Raw genomic sequence first — 26,654 nt, forward strand, 5'->3', positions numbered from 1 at the left:
TTGCTCCCAAGTCCTTGGTGGAAAAGGATGCTTGCTTCCTGATTCTTACTAATTCCACACTCACATCATCAACACAAAAATCATCATTAAAAAAAAAATTTCCTCAGCTTCATATTTCTTCTGGGCCAACACTAAAAGAATATTTTCAAAGAAACAATATCCTCTCTCCTTTGCTCTTCTGAGTTTCACGTTCTTACCTCCAGTCTCATTTTCAACCCTTATTACGGGATGCATCACAAAAACAGAAGAAAGTTCTTTGTGCTTTCCTGTACCAGCTAATTATTCTAATTTGTTCTGTCTCTACCGAACAGAATGCGAAATCAACACAAAGGCTGATTATGCGACCTCTTCCAAGGGAATGGTCTGAGAGTTGTCTATTTACTAATGAAGCTCAGTGGGTATTAAGGGTTGACTGAAGCAATCATCAGGAATTTTCATCCCTTAAATTAGTCTTTTCTACCAGATGCACATCTTTCATTTCGGATAATATAACTTTTAAGTTCAGGATACAACTGGACAAAAGAAAAGAAAAAAAGGTAACCAACACAACATTTGCAGTAATAACACAGTAACAGCTATCATCCTTCCCGGAGGAATTCAGCCTACTTTATGGACACAATTTAGTACAAACTCATAAGAAAGCTAACAAAGCCCCAAACCACTTCACAAGAGCGTAGAGAGGTAAAGGTCAGAAATTATTACTGCCAGACCCAGCAGACAATGGCACCTACCGGAAAGAGCACAGGACAGGAAAACCTGGAAGCCTGTGTTCCAGTTTCGGTTATTCCTGTAAGCATTAGTACGATCTGAGTGAACTCAGCCTGCCCTGCTTTTTCCGTTTATAAAAACCTACATCATCCTCTCAGTAGAATGAAATGCCACATCTGAAAAGTTGCAGATCTCTGTAGGAAAGAAACAAAACTCATGCTTTCCAACCAAAATGGAATAATTCTGTCAATGGAGACTTAATAAAAATCTGCCATAAAGCAATTGTTTACTTGAAATCTATCTTTTGTGGTATATTTATTGGCGTAAGGAGTGTAAGCAAATCGTAGTTAGAGTTACCGATTATTCCAGAAATCAAGGTCATTGAGTTCAGATTCCAACTTTGACCCTGACCCAGGCTTACAGAGATGTAAGATGTCCCAATACCTCATATCCAGCATACATGGGAGAAACAAGGTATGCAGACAGATCCTCTTATAAATATCCCATATGTCGTGGTTTTAATACAGGGTCTCAGATTCATTGCCATTCTTCGCATCCAGATGTGGGCATTTTCCCTTGAATTTAGGCAGGCTTTCCATGGCTTCAAACAATAGAGCAGGGGTCAGTAAATTATGGCTGGTGGGCCAAGTCTAGGCCTCTACCAGCTTTTATAAATGAAGCTTTATTGGAACACAGCCATGTTCCTTAGTATATGTATTGTTTGTGTCTGTTTTCACATCACAGCAGCAGAGCTAAGTAGTTGCAAAAGAGACTGTATGGCTTGTAAAGCCTAAAATATTGACTGTCTGACACTTTATGGAAAAAGGTCTCCAACGCCTGCAATAGTATATAATGAAAGTGATGCTATGTAACATCTAAGACTAGGTCATAAAAGGTCATGCAGCTTTTGCATGATTCTCGTGGAATGCTTCAACCCTGGACACTCATTCTCTTGGAATACTCTATCTTGAATCCTAACTACCACATTATGAGAAGTCCAAGCCACCTGGGCAGCCATCTATAGGCACTCCAGTCAACAGTCCTTGTTGGGCCCAGTCTTCAAGGGCCAGACATGTGAATTAAAATTATCTAGATGATTCCAGCCCCAGCCATCCGAGTCCTCATGAGCTGAGGTTTCAGATATCAGTCATGGAGTAGAGACAAGCCATCTCCTCTGTGTACTGTTTGAATTGCTGACCCACAAAATCTGGGCACATATTAAAATTTTTGTTTATTTCACCACTAAGTTTGGACTTCTTTATTATGTAGCAATAGATAACTATAGCACTGTGTCTGTACACAGGATATCTACATTTCACAGAGCACAGATTTTTAGATGTGAATGTTGACTGCTCAATTTCTAAGAAGAATGTATACACACACATAGGTACAAAATGTTTATGCATATGTAAATATTAGACCTATATAAACTAATCTATATTATCCATAAAATGAGGGGGCCTTGATAATGGCTAACATTATTTTTCGGTATTTATTGTGTTCCAAGAACTGATAAATTCTTGCATTGTATGAATTTTCTCTTTCACCCTCATAGCAACTCCCTGAGAGAAGTAATGGTATCTCTGTTTTATAGATGAGAAAACTGAGGCAAAAACAAATAACATGCTCAAGAGTACTCAACAAATAAATTTTAGAGTCAAGATTTGAACCCAGGTTCTCAAGTTTTAGATCCCTTACTCATGCTCACCAAGCTATATACTGAGGAAGGGGATGAAAGCTGACGCCATTACCTCATGCTCAAGAAGTTAGACAGAAACTTAGCAGGTACGGTTGAAAGAAGACAGGACTTGGAGTCGTAAGTCCAGAGGCTGAGTTATGAGATGAATTCTCCTCTCATCTAGATATAGGTTTGTTTTTAGAAAATGAAGAAGATCACTGCATATTTTGATTGTTAATTTCTGTACTTAATGATTACCAAAGAATGGACTTTTACCAGGGAGCTATTTTGCAATGACATAAATTATTGATTCAAACTCAAACCTTTATTATAAATTATTGATTCAAAATCAAATCTTTATTAAGTCTCCCTTGCATGAGAAGTTTTTCCCACTCTTCATTTCTTTGAAACCCTTTCCTGTCTACTCTTGGCCAAAGCTTGAAGCCTAATTTAACACTTGGAAATAAAATAATGAAATAGTCATAACACAGCAATTCCAATGCCTACTGAAATGGAAGCTCTAAATAATTTTTCAGATAATTTAGGAAATTAAAAATATTTACATCATAGATGCAAAGACAGAAGTTACTTGTGTAATAAATGGTGAGACAAAAAGTTTCTGGTCAAGTAGATTTGTTTAAATATGATCACTAACCTGAGTTCTACCCCTGTGCTAAAACCCAGTGACAGGTTGCATACAGCTTCTAAAGGGATAGTTCAGTGCATTGGGTCAAATTCATGCCATAAAATGTGGTATTAGTAGTAGTACTAGAAGACAGAGTGACTGTCTTCTTTGGGACATAGATGAAGACCCCAAGATAGACAATATTAAGGACAAATTATGTAGAATAAGATATTATCTCAGTCCTTGGAACATGTCATCCAGGATAGAACAAGAAGTAGATTTATTATCAAGTACATGAAGCCAGAGACAGTAAGCAATGAGTGGTAGTTGGTTAAAATAGACAGGTTTTAGAAGTAGAGGCACGGATGTAGAAAACAAACTTAGGGTTACCAGGGGATTGTGGCAGGGAGGCTAAATTGGGAGATTGGGACTGAAATATACACACTACTATACATAAAATAGATAACTAATAAGAACCTGCTCTTCTTATTAGCCCAGGGAACTCCATTCAGTACTCTGTAATGGGCTATTTGGAAAAGACTCCAAAAAAAAAAAATAAAAGTGGGGCTTCCCTGGTGGCACAGTGGTTGAGAGTCTGCCTGCTGATGCAGGGGACACGGGTTCGTGCCCCGGTCCGCGAAGATCCCACATGCCGCGGAGCGGCTGGGCCCGTGAGCCATGGCTGCTGAGCCTGCGCGTCTGGAGCCTGTGCTCCACAACGGGAAAGGCCACAACAGTGAGAGGCCCGCGTACTGAAAAAAGAAAAAAAAAAAAGTGGATATATGTACATGTATAACTGATTCACTTTGCTGTACACCTGAAACTAACACAACACTGTAAATCAACTATGCTCCAATAAAAATTTTTAAAAAAATAGGTTTTAAGAACCATAGTCAGGGAGCAGTGTGGATTGGAAAGACCTGGCAAGAAATATTTCTGCATCCTCAGACAATGCTCCCCAAGCTGGCTGTTGCAAGGGTGAGCATTTAAGAGATCTTTGACCTAAGGAGGACATGAGATTAACAATCTATCCCAATGTGCATGAATTATTCTCCTCGGTGCTATCAGAAATCAGATGGCATCCTAGAGCAGGGGTCAGCAGATCTTTTTTGTAAAGGGTCAGATAGTAAATATTTTGGATTTTCTGTACCATACGTCTCCATTGCAACTGCCCATCTGCTGCTGTAGCACAGAAACAGCCATGCACAATATTAAGGAATGGATGAGGCTGTGTTCAAGCAAAACGTTATGTACAAAACCAGGAGTCAAGCGAGATCTGATCAGTGGGCCAGAGTGTGCGGACGCCAGTTCTGGGTCAGTGTTCACAGCTGAATGAGTCATGAGGCCTTAAGTTCCAGTTCTCATTGTACTACTTTCTACCTGGGTGAACTTGGGTTCGTCCTTTTATTTATATGGGCCACTGTATTAGTCAAGGTTCTCCAGAAAAACAGAACCAACAGCATGTGTATACAATGTGCCCATATATACTGACAGATATAGATCTAGATATCCATATCTATATAAAGATAGAGAAAGAGAGAGAGATTTTAAACAATTGGTTCACACAATAATAGAGGCTTGGTAAATTCAAAATCTGCAGGTTAGGCTGTCTAGAGACTCTCGGAAGAGTTGCAGTTCAATTTCTGTAAGTCTTCTGGCAGAATTCCTTTTTGCGACAGGAAGGTCAGTCTTTATTAAGAGCTTCAACTGATTGGATGAGGCCCATGCATATTATGGAGGATAATCTGCTTTACTCAAAGTCCACCACAAATTTAATTATGAATTTCATCCAAAAACACCATCATAGGGACTACCCTGCTGGCACAGTGGTTAAGAATCCGCCTGCCAATGCAGGGGACACGGGATTGAGCCCTGGTCTGGGAAGATCTCACATGCCGTGGAGCAACTAAGCCCATGCACCACAGCTACTGAGCCCGTGCACCTAGCGCCCATGCTCTGCAACAAGAGAAGCCACCGCAATGAGAAGCCCGCACACCACAACAAAGAGTAGCCCTCGCTTGCTGCAAATAGAGAAAGCCCACGTGCAGCAATGAAGACCCAATGCAGCCAAAAATCATAAATAAATAAAACATAAAAATTTTAAAAAACACAAAAACACCATCACAGAAATATCCAGAATAATATTTGACCAAATAACTGGGCATGGTGGCCCAGACAAATTGACATGGAAAATTCACCACCTAAGCCATAGTTTTGTCACCTTTTACTGAGAAATATGACTTATCTGAGCTATTTTGATACCTAGAAGATACCTTCTAGAGGTAACACCCTCAGTATTTTACATGGTAGGCAGTAGAGGGAATAAGCCCATTTGCCCAGTCATATGACACCTAAAGGATAAAATTCTGTCTTCTCTCTCCAACCCACAAGGATGAATGCCAAAAATACATCACTTATATCTGCTTTAGCTAACATAGGATAGGTCTGGAACAGACCTATGCTCCCAGTAAGTCTCATGAAATGCTGTTTCATTAAGGACAGACTTTACTTGCTAAGATTAGAAGCAAAAGAGGGTGGTGGATGAAAAACTGCCCAAGGATATAAGCTCATGCAAGGAAGCAGGCGAGAGAATGGGTATCCGAAGATGTGCGCTCTGAGCCAACACTAATTCCACAGCATCAGGTTATAATTCAGGGAGCCCAACCGCTGGGGTTTTTTTCCCCTTCTTCTTTTCCCCCAAAGAGGGACAAGCATACTGACAAAGGAAGAGCATCAGTCACCACAGATAAATTGCTTTTTAGAGGTGATTTCGCAAATGATTTGGCTCCCCAAACCATAAGCTAGAGCATTTCATTCCAGGTCCCTCTTCAAATATCCATGATAGGTAAAACTCTGGCATCAAGTAGGTCTTGAAATCTCCCCAGGTGATTATAATATGCAACCAGGGCTGAGAATCTGGAGATGTAGAGCAAACTTAAATTGAACTTTAGTTAAACAGTAAAACAAGCTCTGACTCTACTGGCTGGAGCTAGACAAGGGATATGGATTTAGTGGGATGAGAAGATAAAGGACACCAGGGAGTAAATCAAATGCTTTACACCTGTGCTTAGCTAATTGTTACTCAGATAATTCAGACAATCTTACAGCACCTGAACCCTGAAATGCCTTAGTTCTGTTTTAAAAAAAGGAACTCTTCAAGTAACTGAACTCTGAGAATCATGCCAATCATAAAGAAAAAGAAGAAACCTTATTTTTTGAATTAGTTGATTTCATATATACTGTTTCACTTTCATGATATTAACTAGTTATCTTTCTTTCCATTTTATGTTTGAGGAAAGTAAGGCTTTAAAGTCTCAGTAATTTTCTCAAGGTCACTTGTTAAGGGTGTGGTAGGCAGCATAATGGCTCCCAAAAATGCCCTCACCCTAATCCCTAGAACCTCATAATATGTTACCTTACATGGTAAAGAGGACTTTGCAGATATGACTGAAGTTATAGGCCTTGAGATAGAAAGATTATCCTGGATTACCTCATGGAACAAATCTAATTGCATGAGTCCTTAAAAGCAGAAAACCATTCCCAACTGTAGAAAGAGAAAGAGAGAGATGTCCTAATAGAAGCAGAATCAGAGAGATGCAACATTTTGGGTTTTGTAGGTGGAGAAAGGGGACTCTGAGTCAAGGACTACAAGTGACCGCTGGAAGCGGATAAAGTCCAGGGAACAGAAACACCCCTAAGAGCCTCCAGAAAAGAATGTAGCTCTGCCAACACTTTTCTTTCTTTTTTAACCATCTTTATTGGAGTATAATTGCTTTACAATGGCGTGTTAGTTTCTGCTTCATAACAAAGTGAATCAGCTATACATATACATATATCCCCATATCTCCTCCCTCTTGCATCTCCCTCCCACCCTCCCTTCCCTATCCCACACATCTAGGTGGACACAAAGCACAGAGCTGATCTCCCTGTGCTTTGTGGCTGCTTCCCACTAGCTAGCTATTTTACATTTGGTAGTGTATATATGTCCATGCCACTCTCTCACTTCATCCCAGATTACCCTTCCCTGTCCCTGTGTCCTCAAGTCCACTCTCTATGGCTGTGTCTTTATTCCTGCCCTGCCCCTAGGTTCTTCATAACCATTTTTTCTTTTTTTTTTTTAGATTCCATATATATGTGTTAGCATATGGTATTTGTTTTTCTCTTTCTGACTTACTTCACTCTGTATGACAGTCTCTAGGTCAATCCACCTCACGACAAATAACTCAATTTCATTTCTTTTTATGGCTGAGTAATATTCCATTGTATATATGTGCCACATCTTTATCCATTCATCTGCAGATCCTGCCAACACTTTTACTTAATTGAGACCAATGTCAGACTTGTAAGGTCATAAATTTACGTTGATTTGAGTCACTAAATTTGGGATAATTTGTATGAAAGCAATAAAAAAAAATACAGAGGTCCTACAAGAGCCAGGCTATATATTTATACTTAAGTATTTCTGAAATGAATTTAACCTTGTGATTGACAGCAGCAGCAGCAGCAGCTTCCAAGGGATCCCACCACACACCTGAGGCAAAAGGAGCCTAATACAAAGCAGTGACAGCAGCAGGTCACTGCCCCACACTTGGGGTAGAGGGGGACTTGATCTACTGTAGCAGCAGCATAGCCTGAATGGGAATCCATCCTCCTGTGGCACTAGTCCCATCAACATTAGTCTAATCTGCTAGCATCTGCTGTGCCAACAGGCCCAACATATACAAACCCCCCAACTCAGTAGCATTAAGTGAGCCAGGCTCAGTGTTTCCTGAAACTCATATCCAGTTGCACTGGAAATCCAAGATATCACCTACTGTTATGAAAACATAAACAATAACAGAAGACTGGGAACTTCAGAAAGAAAAGGGGAACAATGGAATGGGTGAAAACAAATGGGGTAAATATAAGAGACTATCATTAGCCTCGTGAGTTTCTTAAATTCTGTATGATGGTCAAAGCAAAAATGATGACACCATCTGATGGGGTTCTCAATGTAGAGAAAGGAAATACTACAGAAAATCATACTTTAAAACTGGGGATTATTAAGAGACCTAAATGGAAGTAAAATTTTGAAACTTCACTTGAAGTAATGAAACACTGATTCCAGTAGGCTATGATAAGTTACATATGTATACTGTAATGCCAAAAGCAACCACTAAGAAAACTATACAAACAGTATACACAAATGATTATAAATGAATTAAATTAAAATGGACTTATTAAAAAATGTTTAAGTAACCCACAAGAAGGAAAAATAAGGGAAACACAGGATTGAGAAACTAAGGTAAAAGACAAAACAAAAAATAACATGGTAGACCAAATCTTTGACATGGCAATAATTACATTAACGGTAAATGATCTAAATAACCAAGTCAAAGACAGAGATTGGAAGAGTAGATTAAAAAATCGCAAGCATGATCCAACTATATACTGTCTATAAGAAACTTACTTTAAACATCATGATATAGGTAGTTCAAAGTAAAAGGATGAAAATGATATATCATGTGAACATTAATCAGAAAAAGCAGGAATGGCTATATTAATATCAGATAAAGTAGACTTCAGAGCAAAGGAAATTATTAGGGGCAAAGAGGGTCATTACATAAAGATAACAGGAATAATCCACCTAGATGACCTAGTGATACTAAATGTGTGTGCACCAAACAACAGAACTTCAAAATGCATGAAGCAAACACTGAAAAAGGTAAAAGGAGAAAGTTTTAAATCCACAATTATTATTTGAGACTTCAACACAGCAATTTATACAACTACCAGAGAGAAAAATCAGCAAGGATACGGAAGAACTGAAAACATCATCAATCAACAGGATATAACTGACATTTAAAGAACACACTCAGTAAGAGCAGAATACATATTCAAGTGTCCATGCAACATTCACTCATATACCATATACTGGGCGATAAAAAAACATTAGCAGATTTAAAAGAATTAAAATCATAGAGAGTATGTTCTCTAGCCATAATGGAATCAGACTAGAAATCAATAAGAGAAAGACAACAGGAAAATCTTCAATCACATGAAAACTAAACATCACACTTCCAAATAACTCATGGGTAAAAAAGACAGCATCAAGGAAAAAATTTTTAAATGCATAGAATAAAAGAAAATGGAGATATAACAGATCAAAGTTTGCGGAATGAAGTGAAAGCAATGCTGAAAGGGAAGTTTATAGCACTAAATTGGGAAAGAAAATATTTCAAAGCAATAATCTATTTTCTATATTAAAATAGTAAAAAAGGAAGAGGAAAAAACACTAAACAAGCAGAAAGAAGGAAATAATAAAGATGAAACAGAAATCCATGAAACTGAAAACAGGAAAATAGGGGGGAAAATCAATGAAACAAAAGGCTGGTTCTTTGAAATAAGCAATCTAACCAATAAAGATCTAGCAAGACTGATAAAGATTAAACAGAGGGATGGCACAAATCACAGATATCAGAAATGCAACCAGGGATACCATGACATATCCTGCAGGTTAATGAGGGACAAGTTACTATGAACAAGTCTACACTATAAATTCAAAAATGTAGATGAAATGGGCCAATGTTTCTACACCCAAAACTACCAAAACTCAGCCAAGATGAAATAGATAATCTCAATTTTCCTGTAACCATTAGAAACACTGGTTTTTCATTTCAAAACTCCCAAAAGAAATGTTCAGGCTTAGATGTTTCACTTTTACCCAAGACTTAAAGAATTAACACCAATTTTACATGATTTGATAAGAAACAGAAGTAGAGGGAACAGTTTCTAATTAATTTTATGAAGCCAGTATTACCTTGATACCAAAACCAGACAGGGATAGTATAGAAAGAAGAAACCTACAGACCAATATTTTTTATGAAATTGGCTGAAAAACCCTCAGCCAAATATTAGCAAATTAAATCCAGAAATATATGAAAAGAATAATATACCATGACCAAGTGGGATTTATTCCAGTTATGCAAAGTTGGTTAAATATTTGAAAATTAAACAGTGTAATCCACCATATCCAATAGATTAAGGGGGAAAAGTCATGTGATCCTATCCATTAATGCAGAGAAAGCATCTGACAAAATCCAATCCCATTCATGATTTTAAAAAAAGAAGAAAAAAAACTCCAAGCAAACTAGGAATAGAAAAGGAGCATACTGAAACTCATAAAGATGATCTACAAACAACCTATACCGACATTATATTTAACTGTGAAAGACTGGATGCTTTCTCTGTAAGATCAGAAACAAGGCACCGATATCTGCTCTCACCACTTTTATTAAATATATCACTGGAGGTTCTAGTAAGAAAATAAAGCAAAAATAAATAAATACATAAATTTAAAAGTTAAATTTTTAAAAAGTTTATTTAAAAGATAAAAGGACTATTCCTACTACGTTGCATAGGAAGGAACATATCCTACTGAATGTTGAACAGTAATATATCCTATTATACTGAATAAGGAAAAGTAAAACTGTCTGTATCTGAAGATGAGATGATAATCTAAATGGAGAAAATACCAAGGAATCCACAAAAAGCTTGAGAAATAATATTAGTTTGTAAATGATTTACAGTACAAGATCACCACAATTTTATCAAATTATATATTAATAACAAATGTGTAGAAGCTTAAATAAAAATATGTGATGCCATTTACAACTGACCTAAATAATACTTTAATATAAGCCCAATAAGACATTTATAGGACCTCTAGACTGAAAATTACAAAATGCTGATGAAGAAAAAATTTTAAGTCCCAAACAAATAGGGAGACATACCTTGTTCATGGATTAGAAAACACAACATGATAAAGATGTCAATTCTCCCCAAGTTAAGAGGCTTAACACAATTACTCTTAAAATGCCCTCAAGGTTTTTGTGGATATAGACAAGCTTATTCTAAGATTTATATGGTAAGAAGAGGCTGAAGAATAGCTAAAACAACTTGTAAAGGAAGATGAAAATGGGAGGAATTAATCTACCCAATTTCAAGATTTTGCAGTAATGATGGAGGGTAGATACATAGATCAATGGAATGGAATAGAGAACCCAGAAATAGACTGACATAAATACATATAACTTGTTTTTGACAGCAGTGCAAAAGCTATCAAGGAAGAATAGACTTTTCAAAAAATGGTACTGAAACAGTTGGACATCCCTCAACAAAAACAAACAAACAAAAAATGAACCTTAACCTCCACACCTTACACAAAAATTAAATCAAAGTGGATCATAATCTTAAATGTAAAAGCAGGACATTTTTAGAAAAAAAAAATAGGAGAAAATGTTTGGCATCTAGAACTAGGGGAATAATTCTTAGACTTGACACCAAAAGTATGATCAATAAAGGCAAAAACTGATAAATTGGATCTCATCAAAATGAGTTAAAAATGCTTCATAGAAGATCCTTTTAAGTGGATGAAAACTCAAATTACACAGTAGGAAAACATATTTGAAAATCCCATATGAGACAAATGACTTGTATCTATAATATACAAAGAACTCTCCAAACAACTTAAAAAAATCCAACTAGAAAATAGGCAGAAGACAGGAACAGACATTTCATGGAAGAGAATATACACACGGCAAAGGAGCACATGAAAAGATGCTCAGCATCATTAGCCATTAGGGAAATGCCAATTAAGACCATAATGAGATGTCAGAGAGTAACTAAAATTAAAGTATAGTGACAACATCAAATGCTGGCGAGTACACAGAAAAATTATATCACATCACTGGTGGGAAAATAAAATGGTTTAGCCACTCTGATCAACAGCTTGACAGTCTCTTTTAATCCTAAAAGTAGATTCACCCTACAACGCAGTAATTGTACTCTTGAGCATTTATCCAAAAGACACAAAAACTTAATTAAGTTCCCACAGAAACTTACACATAAATGTTCATAGCAGTTTTATTTATAATAGCCAAAAACTGGCAACTACCCAAATGTCTTGCAGTGGATGAATGTTGAAACAAATTGTGATAAAATCTTATGATAGAATACTACCGAGCAACAAAAAGGAACAAATTATTAATATACGCAAAAATTGAAATGAACTTCAGGGGAATGATGCCGAGGGAAAAATTTTGAAAAGCCGATCTCTGAAGATTAAGTAATTCATGATTATGTTTACATATTATTCTTAAAATAACAAAACCGTGGAGATGGAGAACAGATTAGAAGTTGCCAAGGGTTAGAGATGGGGGTAGAAGGTACAGCGGGGGAACTCTGTGAGGTTTTTGTGGTTCCAGTACAAATAATACAGCTATCTTGGTTTTAATCCCTAAAGATTTCTAAAAGCAATTCCTAATAAGAGGTGTCCAGATATTTAGCAATGGCAGATTAGAGGTATAGCTCCCCAACATAACAACTTCAAAAGAGAACATACTAATTCAATGCATATGTTAATTTCAAAAAGGCCAGTCACAATACTTAAATGGTATATATCTTAACTATATTATTCTAAGTATCCAGCTATACCAGATGGACTAGCAAGATTTTCTGTACATTCAACCTTATTTAAGACAGTAAATCTTATAACAAGACAGTTAGAAAAAGAAAAAAAAAACAAACCTCAACTACAGTTGGATATTCTCACAGGAAGATGAGGTGAAAATATGCAGCAGCGGTTCAAAAGCTTAAGCAGTGGCACCTAAATTTGGTTGTGCATTAGAATCATCTGAAGCACTTTTTAAAAACCCTCACACTGACGGTTGGTCATCGTAGACCAATAAAATCATTTTAAATCTCCTCAGACGATGCCAATGTCTAGCCAGAACTGAGAACCAGCGGACTAAGCAGAAGGGGATGTTTCTACAAAGATCTCTTAACAATAAGTCCTTTCACCCAATCAGATTTACCTCCCCACAAAGGGCTAAAGAACGCTAGTGTTGTCCATACTTGCTTAGATTTAATTAGCACTTGTGACTCGCCCAAAACCTAGATCATGTTTCCCCTAAATTTCATGTTATTCCCTACGTTTTTCAAAACCAGGGCTAAGGGGTTTGCCAGGATGAGATTTTAAGTGCTCACACAGGGGAAGTCCCTGGCAAACCAGGACAGCGGTCCCTCTACATTGAAATGTAAAGCATCCTAAATAACCCTGCCACTGCTCCCAGATCCTAGTCTGTGCCAACCAGTGGAGAAAAGGCATTCTCCATTACTGCCACGGCAAATGCTGCTGTACTTGCCTTGGCTGGTCCCTATCTTTTCCAGGCACCACTCCCCTTCACCTGCTGGTGGACGCTCTGGCCAGCTGACAATGCAGATATTTTCAAACTTTAAGGTGAATAAAAATCATCTGGAGGGCCTGTTATAACAGAGATCACTGAGCCCCACCAGAGCTGCTGATTCCATAGGGCTGGGACAGGGCCCTAAAACTTGAATATCTGACACATTATCAGGGGACGCTGGTAAAACTGGTCAGGTTGTTACCGAATGCAGGTTCGTGTGTCTGAAGCACAGTGAGGCCAAACAAACCTAAAGGTTGGAGTCTGGAGCAGAGAAAGGTTTATTGCAGGATCGAGCAAGGAGAGGGGTGGCCCGAGTTCCAAAACACCCTGAAATCTCCAAAGGATTTCAGCAAAGCATTTTTAAAGGCCAGGTGAGGGAGGGACGTCCCAGGGAATGTGATCAGCTCGTGCACAATCCTCTGATTGGTTGATGTGGAGGCCACAGGGCAGGTAATATTATCCATCCTTAGGTGCCAGAAGGTCTGGGGGCTACGTGCTCATGATCATCAAGGAGTTAATTTCTTCCATTGGGTGGTGGTTTTTAGCATCTGAAAACTCAAGAAATATGCCTGAGATACTATTATCTGAGTACTTCAGACAGGAACTACAGCAGAGGATATGGGGGATGGGTCTGTCCTAGGAAGGCCCCATAGGGTACTGCTTGGTTACAAGGTGACCATACTTTGAGAACCACTGCTCTAGTGGCTTGGAATGTTCAGAAAGTAATGGAAGAATCCCTTCCCAGGTCTAGATTCTAGTATCGCCAGCTATTTTGGTGGGGGGAAGGGTAAGTTTTGTCCTTGCTTGGACTTCTGGTTCATTTATATCAAAGCCTATTTGAGGCAGTGCGCTCGGCAGTCCTGCAGTTCTGTCTTTTGCTTCAACAGTGTTTGGAATGAACAGACCCAGGGACGCTCCTTGCTCCAGCCCCCGACCACCCTCCAACCTTTCTTCCTGTCGCAACCTTTGGAATCAGCCACTCAGCTATCCTCAGCCTCCAGGACAGGCCAACACCGTTTTTTGAGCTTAGCTCCTTCTCACTGATCAACCACGAGTTCCCAGGTTCGTCAGAATTATTCCATCGAGGTGGAGGTCGCCGTCCACCGCCTGTTCAACATGCATCTGGGGACACTTACCTCTCTCTGAGCTTCTATTTCGACAGCAACGATGGGACTCTGGACAGTGTGGGCCACATTTTTCGCCAACTGGCTGAGGAGAAGTGTGAGGGCGCCCAGCATCTCTTGAAAATGCAAAACCAGTGCTGTGGCCGCACCCTCTTCCAGGATGCGCGGAAGCCTTCTCAAGATGAGTGGGGTAAAACCCAGGACGCTGTGGAAGCCGCCATTCTTAGGGAGAAGAGCCTGCACCAGGCACTATCACATCTGCGCGCCCTGGGTTCCGCCCGCGCAGACTCCCACCTCTGTGACTTCCTGGAGAGCCGCTTCCTGGAGGAGCAGGTGAAACTCATCAAGAAGATGGGCGACCACCTGACCAACCTCCGCAGGCTGGCTGGTCCGCAGGCTGTGCTGGGCAAGTATCTCTTTGAAAGGCTCACCCTCGAGCACGAACAGGAGTCTCTGAAGTCCAGCGGCCTCTGAGGAGCCCCTCTGGCATCAGAGCTTCTGCCTGAAGCCCTGCTCTGCAGCTACTAGGCAGCTTTGTAACCGCCCTGGAGCCCTCTCCCAAGGCTTGGACCAAATGGAAACAATAACGCTTTTTGCAGAAGGAAAATAAAAAGCCTATTTGAAACACAAACAGAATAAAGAGGAAAAAAAGAAAAAAAAAATATATATGTATATATATATATATTCATGTTTTTTTTCTTTTTTTAAAAATTTATTTTACTGAAGTATAGTTGATATACAATGTTGTGTTAGTTTATGCTGTACAACAAAGTGATTCAGTTATACATATATATAATTTTTCATATTCTTTTCCATTATGGTTAATTACAGGACATTGACTATAGTTCCCTGTACTATACAGTAGGACCTTGTTGTTTATCCATCATATATATAATAGGTTACCTCTGCTAATCCCAAACTCCCAATCCATCACTCCCCCACCTCCCCCTTCCCCTCGGGAACCACAAGTTTGTGTGCTATGTCTGTGAGTCTGTTTCTGTTTCATGGATAAGTTCATTTGTATCATATTCTAGATTCCACATATAAGTGATATCATATGGTATTTGTCTTTCTCCTTCTCACTTACTTCATTTAGTATAATAGTCTCTAGGTCCAGCCATGTTGCTGCAAATGGCATTATTTCATTCTTTTTTATAGCTGAGTAGTATTCCATTTTATATATATCACATCTTCTTTATCCATTCATCTGTGAGTGGACATTTAGGTTGTTTGCATGTCTTGGCTATTATAAATAGTGCTGCTGTGAACATAGGGGTGCATGTATGTTTTCGAATTATAGTTTTGTCCAGATATATGCCCAGGAGTAAGATTGCTGGATCATATGGTAGCTCTACTTTTAGCTTTTTGAGGAAGTGCCATAGTGTTTTCCATAGTGGTTGCACCAATTTACATCCCCACCAACAGTGTAGAAGTAAGTCAGAAAGAGAGAGACAAATACCGTATGCTAACACATATATATGGAATTTAAGGAAAAAAAATGTCATGAAGAACCTAGGGGTAAAACAGGAATAAAGACACAGACTTACTAGAGAACGGACTTGAGGATATGGGGAGGGGGAAGGGTAAACTGTGACAAAGCGTGAGAGAGGCATGGACATATATTCATGTTCTTTTAACATATGAATTGCCCTACTTTATCTGTGTGAAATAAGTTTGTTCCCATTATTGGGCTGCTTCTCAAGCTTTGCTGCTCATTTGAATTATCTAAAGAGCTTTTAAGAAAAACATTGGTGTCTGGGTCCCAGCCCCAGAGATTTTGATTCAGTAGGTCTAGGGAGGAGCCTGGGCACAGGGAGGTCTCAGAGTTCCCCAGGTGATTCTAATGTGCAGCAACTTTGGGAACCACCTCTTGGCTTCAATCCAGCTAGTGATCAGATATTAAATCTAAGACACATGGGCTAGTGCGTGAGCTCTAGGAAGATTCGTGCCAGGGAAAATGATCGATAGTTGTGTTACTTCTCTGAAATGGCTTGAAATTTCCAATTAGCATGAACAGGGGAGGGTGAATGGGTGAATGCAATAAGGTGTATCATTTACGTATTGCCCTATGTGTATGGCTAGAAGCTTTTGCAACTGAGGTCTGCCCTACTTTTCATGCTAATGGTAATGCTTGTCCTCCTAATGCAGCTGTAAACTTTATAAGCCCATAGGTAGACAGCATCACAAAATATTTACCCCTCCCCACTGGCCCACTCTCAAGCTTCTCTCCCCTTCCCCAATACACAAATGTACATCAATGCTCTTGAGACCACTATCAACATATTGACCTTCAATTCTTCTACTTTGCAGCTTCCCTCTTATCAGGAGATGTCAGCATTTAGTGCAAGGACAAATGCTTGCCTCTTGGTGAGTAATGTAGGCAATGCCTCCAAGAGACAAATAGCCCTTAGGGAGGGGGAAAAAGTCTTTCAAAAAGGTTGATGCCCAGAGGAGGCATTTTCAGTCATCTCAGCTTAGAGGTCAAATATCCAAAATTAAAAAGGTTAAAAAAAAGAAAAAGAAGCAAGCAAGGAAGAAAAGAAGGAAACAATTTTCTTATCTCATAGTAATAAGGCAGTTTTCCTTAAAAAAAAAACAAAGACTTAAGCCATAAATTCTCTTTCCTAATCAAAATGTGCTTTTCGGTCTTTAGACTATTCCTCTTATATCCTGTATTATTCATGACGTTTAATTCTTGAAATAGCACATGGCTGAAAACAGAAGCTAACCTCTTGTCCACTATGAATTAAACCTTCTTTTCCTAGGACCTGTCTACAGTGTACAATTTGGGGTTTGCCAACATAATTATTTTCTCTGAAATAAGTTACAGCATTTTGCCTTTTCAATATATAGTTATACAATATATTGTTAACACAACATAGTTAATATAGTCAATATAGTAAATACAACTATAACACACGTGATATGATGCCACTTTGGTGATTTTCTTCATCCATGTAATTTGACAGTATAGTTTTCATATTCTAATGAGCTGAGTATTACCTTTGCAAGGATAGAAAAAATAAAATAAATTCATAATATTCTTGTGTGGTTTGCCCCTGGGGTGGATTACCATAATGGGGGGATATTTGAGCCTTTCCCCAAGTCATTAAAAAACCTCCAGCGAGCAGCCCCTTGTCCTCTCCAGGGAGTGGGGGGAAAGGATCTTTAATCATAATAATCCTGGGGGGAGAAATCTCAGAAATAAGACATCTGCTTCTGTGCCTTGTTGTTTTGCAGAATAGCAATGATTGCTTTAGCAGCTTCTATTGCCATGTGTGTACAATAAGTAAATGAACATAAAATTGAATGAACGCATAAAAGAAGGATAAACCCACCCAGCTTAACAAATCCACTCTCTCACCTGCTGTGCCCTGAAACATGAAAGAAAGAATCACGGGATCATAAGGATTAATAAAATAACAGTCTCTGTTAACAATATTGACAGGAGGTATAAGGATAATTTGTCTGATGTGGGACCAACAGCTTAACTGCTTAATCCTTTTTTTTTTTTAAGGGCAACTCATTCATTTATTGTTTAAAGATTGCAAGACAACTTCTGAATTTCTGTAGCACAGTTTAAATGTTTTACTTTTTTGATAAATCAGAGTATAATAGAAAAAACAATTAGTTTCCAGTAATATCTATATCTCTATTCAGAATTAAGTCTTCCACAGACATGTAACCTGGAAACAAAAGCCTGTTACAATAAGCAAAGCTTCAACAGAGCTGCTACTTTTCGGGCCAGGGAAAGGTTCATCCCTATAGGAGGAGGATGTGCTATGTAAAATGGCTGCAAGGTCACAGCCTTGAGGGCGCTGGAAGTCTATTATCCTATCCCACATTAAGTAGTTTGGTGAACTTCAAACGTCCGTTCATCTGCAACCAAGCTGGCAAACTTTAACTGATATTTCAAGCAGGTAAAAAATAAATTAAAAGAAATCCTTACACTGATGTTCCTTGATTCACACTGTTAAATGGTTCATTAACATGTAATTCTGGCTAAGAATTACATTTGAGACTCCTTGCTCAGATTTTGGTTAACAGTACAAATCTTTGAGAAATTCAAGTTCTTATTAATCAATAATTTGTCAGCTAGGCTACATTCAGGCATCAGCTGCAACTACAGAATAGGTGCACTGCCTCAGCGCTTTGGAAAGACATAATCTAGAACACTACTAGCAGACAAAATATCTGTTACTAGACAACACAGGTGCAGTACAGCAAGACAAAAACATATATTCATGTGTGCCGCGGACCAGCCGGAGAAAGAGGATTTCACTGCCCAGGGTCAGAAGGGAAGGGGTAAGGAACTGAAGTAGCACCGACGGATGGGGTCAGAAGGACCAAGACAATTGATGGTTGCAAGGCAAATTTTGTTGCGCTACAGTTGCAGATTATCTAGACTAGAAAAAGGAAGGCTGCCAGATGGTGGTTTACATTATCTACAGACTGTCTCGGCTCAAGGTTAACTTCCCTGGGAGGAAACCCATAAACCCAGAATCATCAAAAAGAACCTGCATGTGCAGGGGGGAGACAGCTTTGCTTGTCTCATTTTACATTCTTTCTGATCTCTGGGCCCTGGTGATTTATCTCCCATGGAATGGAACAAGGAGGGGAACAAGTAGGGACAGTCCCTTCGAGCAGCGGTGGCATGCCTGGCATGTCCTTACCTGCTCTCAAGGCTGACTGCTTCCCACAGGTCTTTTTTATTTTTTAACTTTTGCTGCAAAATAATTCCATGAAGTTTAGTGCCGAGAGTAGTGTACTGTTGCATGAGGATACGAAACAGACATGAGAAGATTATTATCAATAATAGGCAAATTATGGCCAGGGTAATAAATCCTGACAACCTTCCAGTAATCCAAGACTGAGGGTTTAACCACTTTAAATGGTCCAGTAAAGTTTGAATTACATCTTCTGGCGAAATATCATCAATATGTGCATTTTGTATATCCTGAATTTCAGCATTTAATTTCTTAAGATCAAGACTAATATTATTATCTGACCAAACACTCAGCAGATGCATTTTTACTTTTTCCCATTCCCAAATACAGTCACTGTACTTTTAAGGAGTAACACACATCCATGTATACTTTGCATGACAAGCTAAACGCATCCTCAATTTTAATGCTGCCATCTGATCTCCAATCCCCAAAATTGCGTTTTTGAATTCATCTAACTTGTTATTAATCTGTAAATCTATGTGACTTTGTAAAGATAAAGCAAGACTGGTATGTTGAGATAACTGATTAGCAAAGTGAGCATGATGAATACTCTGTGAAAGAGCAAGACCGGCAGTAGCCACGGTAGCAGACAGAGCAGCCGAGGCAAGTAAACTTACTATTAGCCACCCAAGAAAGCGTCTCCTCTGCAAGGCTTTAGACAGTTCCACCCATGCCTGTACTCCAGTATCTTCATACCAAGGTTCTCTCAGATGTACAGGCACCATAACATACATGGGTTGCTTTAGTATAAGCACAGATTGCGTTCCTGCAGAAGGGAACATACAACTGCTAAAAATACAATTAACACAGCTAATATTATATCCTCCTTTGGAAGAATTACCAATGTTAATAGAACCACACAAACGTGTATATGGAGGAGCAACACAAGTTATAACAGGTGTATTGGAATAAGTTAGAGCTGGTTTCCATATATCCCAGTTCTTTTGAAATGTGATAAACCTATCTATGATGGGAAAAGAAGAGATAAGAATTGACACCTTGGTATAATCTATAGTACACCATATTTGGTTATTATTCCAAGATGCATTGCAACGTTCAAAAGTGAATCCAGGAAAGTTAACGGTCATAAAAGGAGGAAATTGATTTTTTGATTTTCTGTTAAGAATAGTAACCTTATGTCCAGCTATAAATATCCCTTGTCCTCCAGGTAAACGCTTCATACAGAAATAATTTCCTGAATCTTCACCTGTAACCTTGGCTATAGTAATAGCGGAATCCCTAAGTGGTGAGGCGTATGAGATTTGACCTCTAATATTAATAGCTTGCCCATTTTATACCAAATGATGGTATCCTTAAGATCCTCTCGTCGGCTGGTAGCCGGGCATGTAAGAGTAATGTTGGTTCCTGTAAAACGAAGGATGCCTGGAGAGCCTGACAAACTAATTGATTGATCCGTTCCCTCATAAACATCTGTATGCTCATAACTAATAGCCTTTACACATCCCGTTTCCAGATTCAATGGGCTAAGACAGACAGGATGGGTACTAAACCAGTTAGTATAATTTACAGACATATTGATTTGTTTTATATTCCCAATAAGAGGCCCATAAACACTTATCATTGTAAAATACAGGAAACTCTGCTTCAGACCAAGATATGGGTTGTAATAGTAGAGGATAAGGTACATAGGCCCAGAAAGTTGCTGCATTAAGAGAGGGAACACATGAAATGGTTGCCAACATAACCAAAAATAAAGTTACAGGTGTAACAGGATTATTCTGTTGTTTCACTGACTCTTGAGCTCATGAAACCAGTTGTTTAATTTGTCCCCAAGTTGGAACATCACTCCTTTGAGTCGTCCTGGCAAGTGGTCTCCTCTTCTTCTTCTTCTTCTCAAACAACACTGTCAAATTTTCCGGAGAGGTGCAGAGCTTCTTCATCTTCTGAACTAGGTGAGCTGTGGCGAGCCATCTATTTGCTTGACTAAGCGCTCAGGAAGCCAGCAAGGTCCAGGCGCTGATCTGGGAAAGATACACACGTGACCACGTCCCCAAATCAACACAGGATCAGGACCACGCCAAGTGCTGGTTAACGGATCTTTCCAGAGGACCTCCGGAGATTGAGAGGCCAATCTTGGCTCAGCCACCAACCTTCCCCCTGCAGAGCAGCCAAATTTGTCAACAGTGAGAACATTTAAAATAAACAGAGCATCATTTATAAGGTTATGTGGCGTTGTTCTATACAATTCCCCCCTTTTTATTTTTTCAATAGTTAGCTTTAAAGATCTATTTGCACGTTCTATAATACCTTGTCCTTGAGGGTTATATGGAATGCCTGTAATATGGGTAATTTTGTAATGAATTACAAAATGTTGCAAAAGCAGCGGGCCCATTATCTGTTTTAATAATTTTGGGAAGGTTCATGAAAGCAAAACAGTGTAATAAACGAGTGATAACATGTTTAGTAGCTTCTCCGGTCTGTGCTGTAGCACAGAGGAAACCAGAATAAGTATCGATAGTGACATGAACAAACTGTAATTTCCCAAAAGACGGGATATGAGTAACATCCATTTGCCATAAATGTCTAGGTAATAATCCACGAGGATTAACAACATAATGTGGAACAGGAAGGTGAGGTAAGCATTGTGGGCACTGCTTAACAATTTGTGGGGCGGCTTCACCAGTAAGGGAAAATTGTGTGTGTAATGTAGCCGCTGACTGACGGTGTAAAGCGTGCAACTGCTGTGCTGCTTGTGAAGCAGTTTGATCATAACTTACCATAATATGAGGGTGCCTAGGACATGGACCATGAGTATCAAGAGTATGAAGATAATGAATGCAGTATATTAGCCATTCTTGACAGCATGACGAACGGAAAGGAGGAGTACGGTAAATTGGGACATGTCCTGCTTTAGGGAAAAGAGATTGAGGAGGAGGAGTAACTTCAACTCTATTCTTGGGAGGAAAATGTACAGGATAAAGATCACGTTTAGATCGAGTTAAAACATCTGCAGTCGCATTAAGTTTAGTCAATGGACCAGGCAAGTTAGAATGAGCACGGATATACAGACCTGCAACAGGACCATCATGGGAATGAATAAGCTGTTGAAGCAAACGAAAAGAGGATGATAATTCAGGGTCATTAGTATGTCCTATGCTCGCAGTCTCCAGAAGAAATCACAAGCTAATAAGATACTTACTATCAGAAAACAAATTAAAAGATATAGAAGGCAAATGTTTAAAAGACATAATAACAGCATACAGTTCAACACGTTGAGCTGAAGTCAAGGAAGTTTCTTTAACGAGGTTTGTTCCGTCGTCAATGATTACAGTAGCCACTCCTGAAGAAGAACCGTCCGTAAAAACCAAAGGTACATGAGGAACAGGCTGTTGCCTAATTATAGAAGGAAAGATATGAGTTAAGTTTGCTGAATTGGATCAATTTATCAGCAGGGTAATGGCATTCCAAGGTACCTGAAAATCCTGCAAGAGCAAGACCCCATTCATTACTATGTTGAAAAAGCCAATTTTGTTGACTAACTGAATAAGGGATAATAATTTGAGAAGGTTCCATACTTACAGGTTGTAAGCATCTAGTTCTACCTTGCATTATTAAATTACTAATAAGTGCATAATAAGGGTTAATAACTTTAGAGGGTGTAGATTTCATATGAATCTATTCAATAATTCCAACAGTCTGCCATAAGACGGCAGTAGGCACATGAGGAGTTGGACAAATTATTAAGAAAATTGGAAGGTGAGTATGAATTCTAGTTAATTGTGTAGAACTGATAGATCTATTGACTATTTGTAAAGCTTGAAATCCTTCTGGAGTCATAGAGCGTGAAGAAGAAGGATCTGAGTCACCTTTAAGAATATCAAACAAAGGCTGTAATTGAGCAGTAGTAAGTTTTAAGGAAGGCCTTAGCCAATTAATATCTCCAAGTAATTTTTGAAAAGCATTTAATGTTTTTAAATTATCAACTCGAATTTGCAGTTTTTGAGGCCTAATAGTAGTGTTATCAATATATTTTCCCAAATATAAAAATGGAGATTGTCTTTGAATTTTTTTTGAGGCAATGACCAAGCCAAATGATTGTAAGGACTGTTGTAAAAATTGAAAAGCAGTCTCTAATAAAGAAATATTATCAGTGGCTAAAAGTATATCATCCATATAATGTATGCGATATAACGATGGAAACCTTTTTCTCACAGGAGTCAAGGCCTGAGCCACATATTTTTGGCATAATGTAGGACTATTTGCCATGCCCTGAGGCAATACTTTCCATTGAAATCTCCTCATGGGTTCCTTAAAAATTAAGGCAGGCAAGCTAAAAGCAAAATGTTTTCTATCTTCAGGAAACAAAGGAATAGTGAAAAAACAATCTTTTAAATCTACAACTAAAAGATGATAATTGTGTGGTATGGCTGTTGGAGAGGGTAGGCCTGGTTGAAGAGCTCCCATTATTAGCATAGTTTTATTAACAGCTCTTAGATCCTGTAATAACCTATATTTTCCAGATTTTTTCTTGATAATAAAAATAGGAGTATTCCAAGGACTACTGGAAATTTCTAAATGCCCTAATTGTTCCAGTACTAATTGTTCTGCAGCTTCTCATTTCTCCTTTGTGAGGGGCCATCGGTCCACCCATACAGGGTCATCAGTCAGCCAAGTAATGGGATCAGCAGTGAGTGGAGAATCCAAGGCCCCTAAGAAAAACCCAAACCTTGTCTATCATTTTTTATTTTCACATCAATAGGATAGACAGTTCCTTGCTGATTTGTTCCCAGCCCTTTTGTGGGAAGAAATCCTTGATCCAACATCATATTAGAGACTTGAGAGTTTGGACTATAAAGTAATACTCCCATTTCTTTTAATATATCTCGGCCCCAGAGGTTTAAAGGCAGCCGAGGCAAAACATAAGGCTGGAAATATCCTGAATGGCCCTCACTATCTTGCCATAAAAAAAACTGACTACGTTGCATAGGAGAAGAACTTTGTCCTATTCCGTGAAGTTCTGTAATAGTAGGACTAATGGGCCAACGTTTAGGCCAGTGTACCTGCGTCATAACAGAGACATCAGCTCCAGTGTCTAACAAACCTGAAAAAACCTTTCCATTAATGGTTCATTTCATTTCTGGACGTTCTTTCCCTATCTTCTGAATCCAGTAGGCAGCATTAGACGATCCAAAAGCCTTTGTTTCTCTCTTTTGATGTTGTAAAATTTGTCCATGAGGTACAAAGGGCAAAAGTAGCAATTGTGCAATTTTATCACCAGGAGAAATAGTTATTATATTTTTAATAGTTTGTGCCATGACTTTTATTTCTCCTTCGTAGTCAGAATCTATGACTCCTGGCATAACAGTTAAACCTTTCATGGTGACACTACTTCTTCCCAATAATAGTCCCATCAAACCCTTGGGTAAAGGTCCACAGATGCCCGTAGAGAGGGCCTGAGGACCCATTTCAGGAGTTAATACATATCGGGCAGAGGTACTGAGCTCCAGTCCTGCGCTTCCTGGTGTTGCTCTGGAGAGCGAGGATATTGTATGTTTCTGTTTTTGGTTAATGTCTGATTGATAATTTGAGGAGGATACACAGACATTGCGCTTATTATTTGTTGGGGCCGGGGAAGGCCCTGGGAAGAGTTTCCCGACAGTGGTGGCCCATCCTTGTGGGCCACTGAGCAACAATCTTGTGCCCAATGTTTTCCCCTATTGCATTTAGGGCATAAACCAGGGATTTTCTGACCATCTGGAGGTTTCTGAGTAGGGAAGGAAGGACTAGGGTTAGAATTAAAAGATCTACATTCTCTAGCAAAAGGACCTGCCTTTCCGCATTTAAAACAAGTCTTTATTTTCTTTTGATTGTTTTTAAACCCCACTTTAGTTAATGCTGCAGCCACAGCAGCACCCTGTATATAAGTAGGCCCAATGTCTGCACAAAGGTGAATATAATCCTCCAATGTTCCCCGTTTTCTCCAAGGTCGAATCGCAGCCTGACACTCATTATTAGCATTTTCAAAAGCAAGTTGCTTAACTACAATTGTACCAGTGAGTCCGTCCACAATGAGTCTCCCCACCGCCTGTGACAACCTATCTACAAAATCAGCATATGGTTCATCAGGTCCCTGTCTAAGTTTTGAAAGATCTTCAGTTTTGTGTGTAGAAGGACATTTCCTCCAGGCTTGTAATGCCAAATGATTTATTTGAGGATAAGCAACAAAGGGATAAGTTAATTGATCTTGTAAAGAAAGATACTGTCCTTCCCCAATCAGCATATGATAATCAACTGGAATATTATGGGCAGCATTCTTTTCTGCTTGTTCAGCAGCCCGTTCATAAAAATCAAACTTCCATATTAAATAATCTCCACCATTTAAACAAGCTCGTGCAATTGACTTCCAATCAGCAGGGGGAAGAGCTTCTCCTGTCAACCATAGCAGTAGTAAAAGGAGCAGTGGGCCCATATTGAGCACAGGCAGATTTTCAATCTTTCAAACCTTTCAAAGGGAGAGCCTGATGCTCCCTAGTAGCTTGTTGAGGATTATTAGGATCAGGTCTTTCTATGACGGGACAACAGAAAATAGGATCTTCTCCTCGTTTTATTGCTCCTTGTACAGCGTGCTGCAAGGGACTCAGCATTTTTACAGATGTGGATTTTTGAGGAAGACAGTCCTTATTAACCTGCAGCTTTTTCACTGACTTATCCATCACAGCCATTAGAAAATCATCCTCAGGATATTTCTCTCTTTTATGTTTACAAGCCTCATCTGTTAAGTCAAAATGTTCCTCTTCATCTAAACTATTTAAATTAATTAGCTCTTTCGGTTTAGGAAGTGGCGACACAGTAGTTGATAATACAGTCTCTCCTTCTGTCAGAGGCTTATGTTTTTCTGACTTTACATTCAAATCAACACTATCATGAGAAGAATCTAAACATATTTTTATCAGATTCCACAAACTATATGTAACAACAGGAGTATGAGTAGGCCCTCGAGACTCGTAATAATTTTTTAAATCTTCTCCAACTTTCTGCCAGATTTCTATGTCAACAGAGCCGCCATCAGGAAACCAGGGAGATACACCATGGATATGCTGTAAAAATTCAGTCAACAATAAAGTTCAGAAACTTTATTACCCCGAGCTCTAAGCATCAAAAGTAAAACCTGAGCAAATAATTCATACATCTTTGAGCCCTTTTGCCCCATCTTATTTTACTTCTGACTATTGCCTTATGCCTCTATTCGTTTCACTTTTACTGGTGGCCACACATATTTTGCATAAGGGTTCTCTTACCTGCACTTCCTTTTTCTTTTAATTGCCTTCACGCTTCAGGTCCCTGTTCGAGTGCCACTTGCCACGGACCAGCCGGAGAAAGAGGATCTCACCGCCCAGGGTCAGAAGGGAAGGGGTAAGAAACTGAAGTAGCACCGACGGATGGGGTCAGAAGGACCAAGACAACTGATGGTTGCAAGGCAAATTTTATTATGCTACAGTTGCAGATTATATAGACTAGAAATCGGAAGGTTGCCAGATGGTGGTTTACATTATCTACAGACTGTCTCGGCTCAAGGTTAACGTCCCTGGGAGGAAACCCATAAAC

The 26,654-nt window shown here is 39.0% G+C and overlaps 1 pseudogene across 1 annotated transcript; it reads left to right on the forward strand.

Annotated features, from left to right (window-relative positions):
• Positions 1-4,212: 4,212 nt before the first annotated feature.
• LOC309973973 (ferritin light chain-like) lies at positions 4,213-14,835 on the forward strand (annotated as a pseudogene). Its single transcript has 2 exons — positions 4,213-4,325; positions 14,293-14,835. The product of its transcript is annotated as a ferritin light chain-like (transcript).
• Positions 14,836-26,654: the final 11,819 nt, after the last annotated feature.

Source organism: Leucopleurus acutus (genome assembly GCF_964270905.1).
Source record: "Leucopleurus acutus genome assembly, chromosome: 17".
Lineage (NCBI taxonomy): Eukaryota > Metazoa > Chordata > Mammalia > Artiodactyla > Delphinidae > Leucopleurus > Leucopleurus acutus.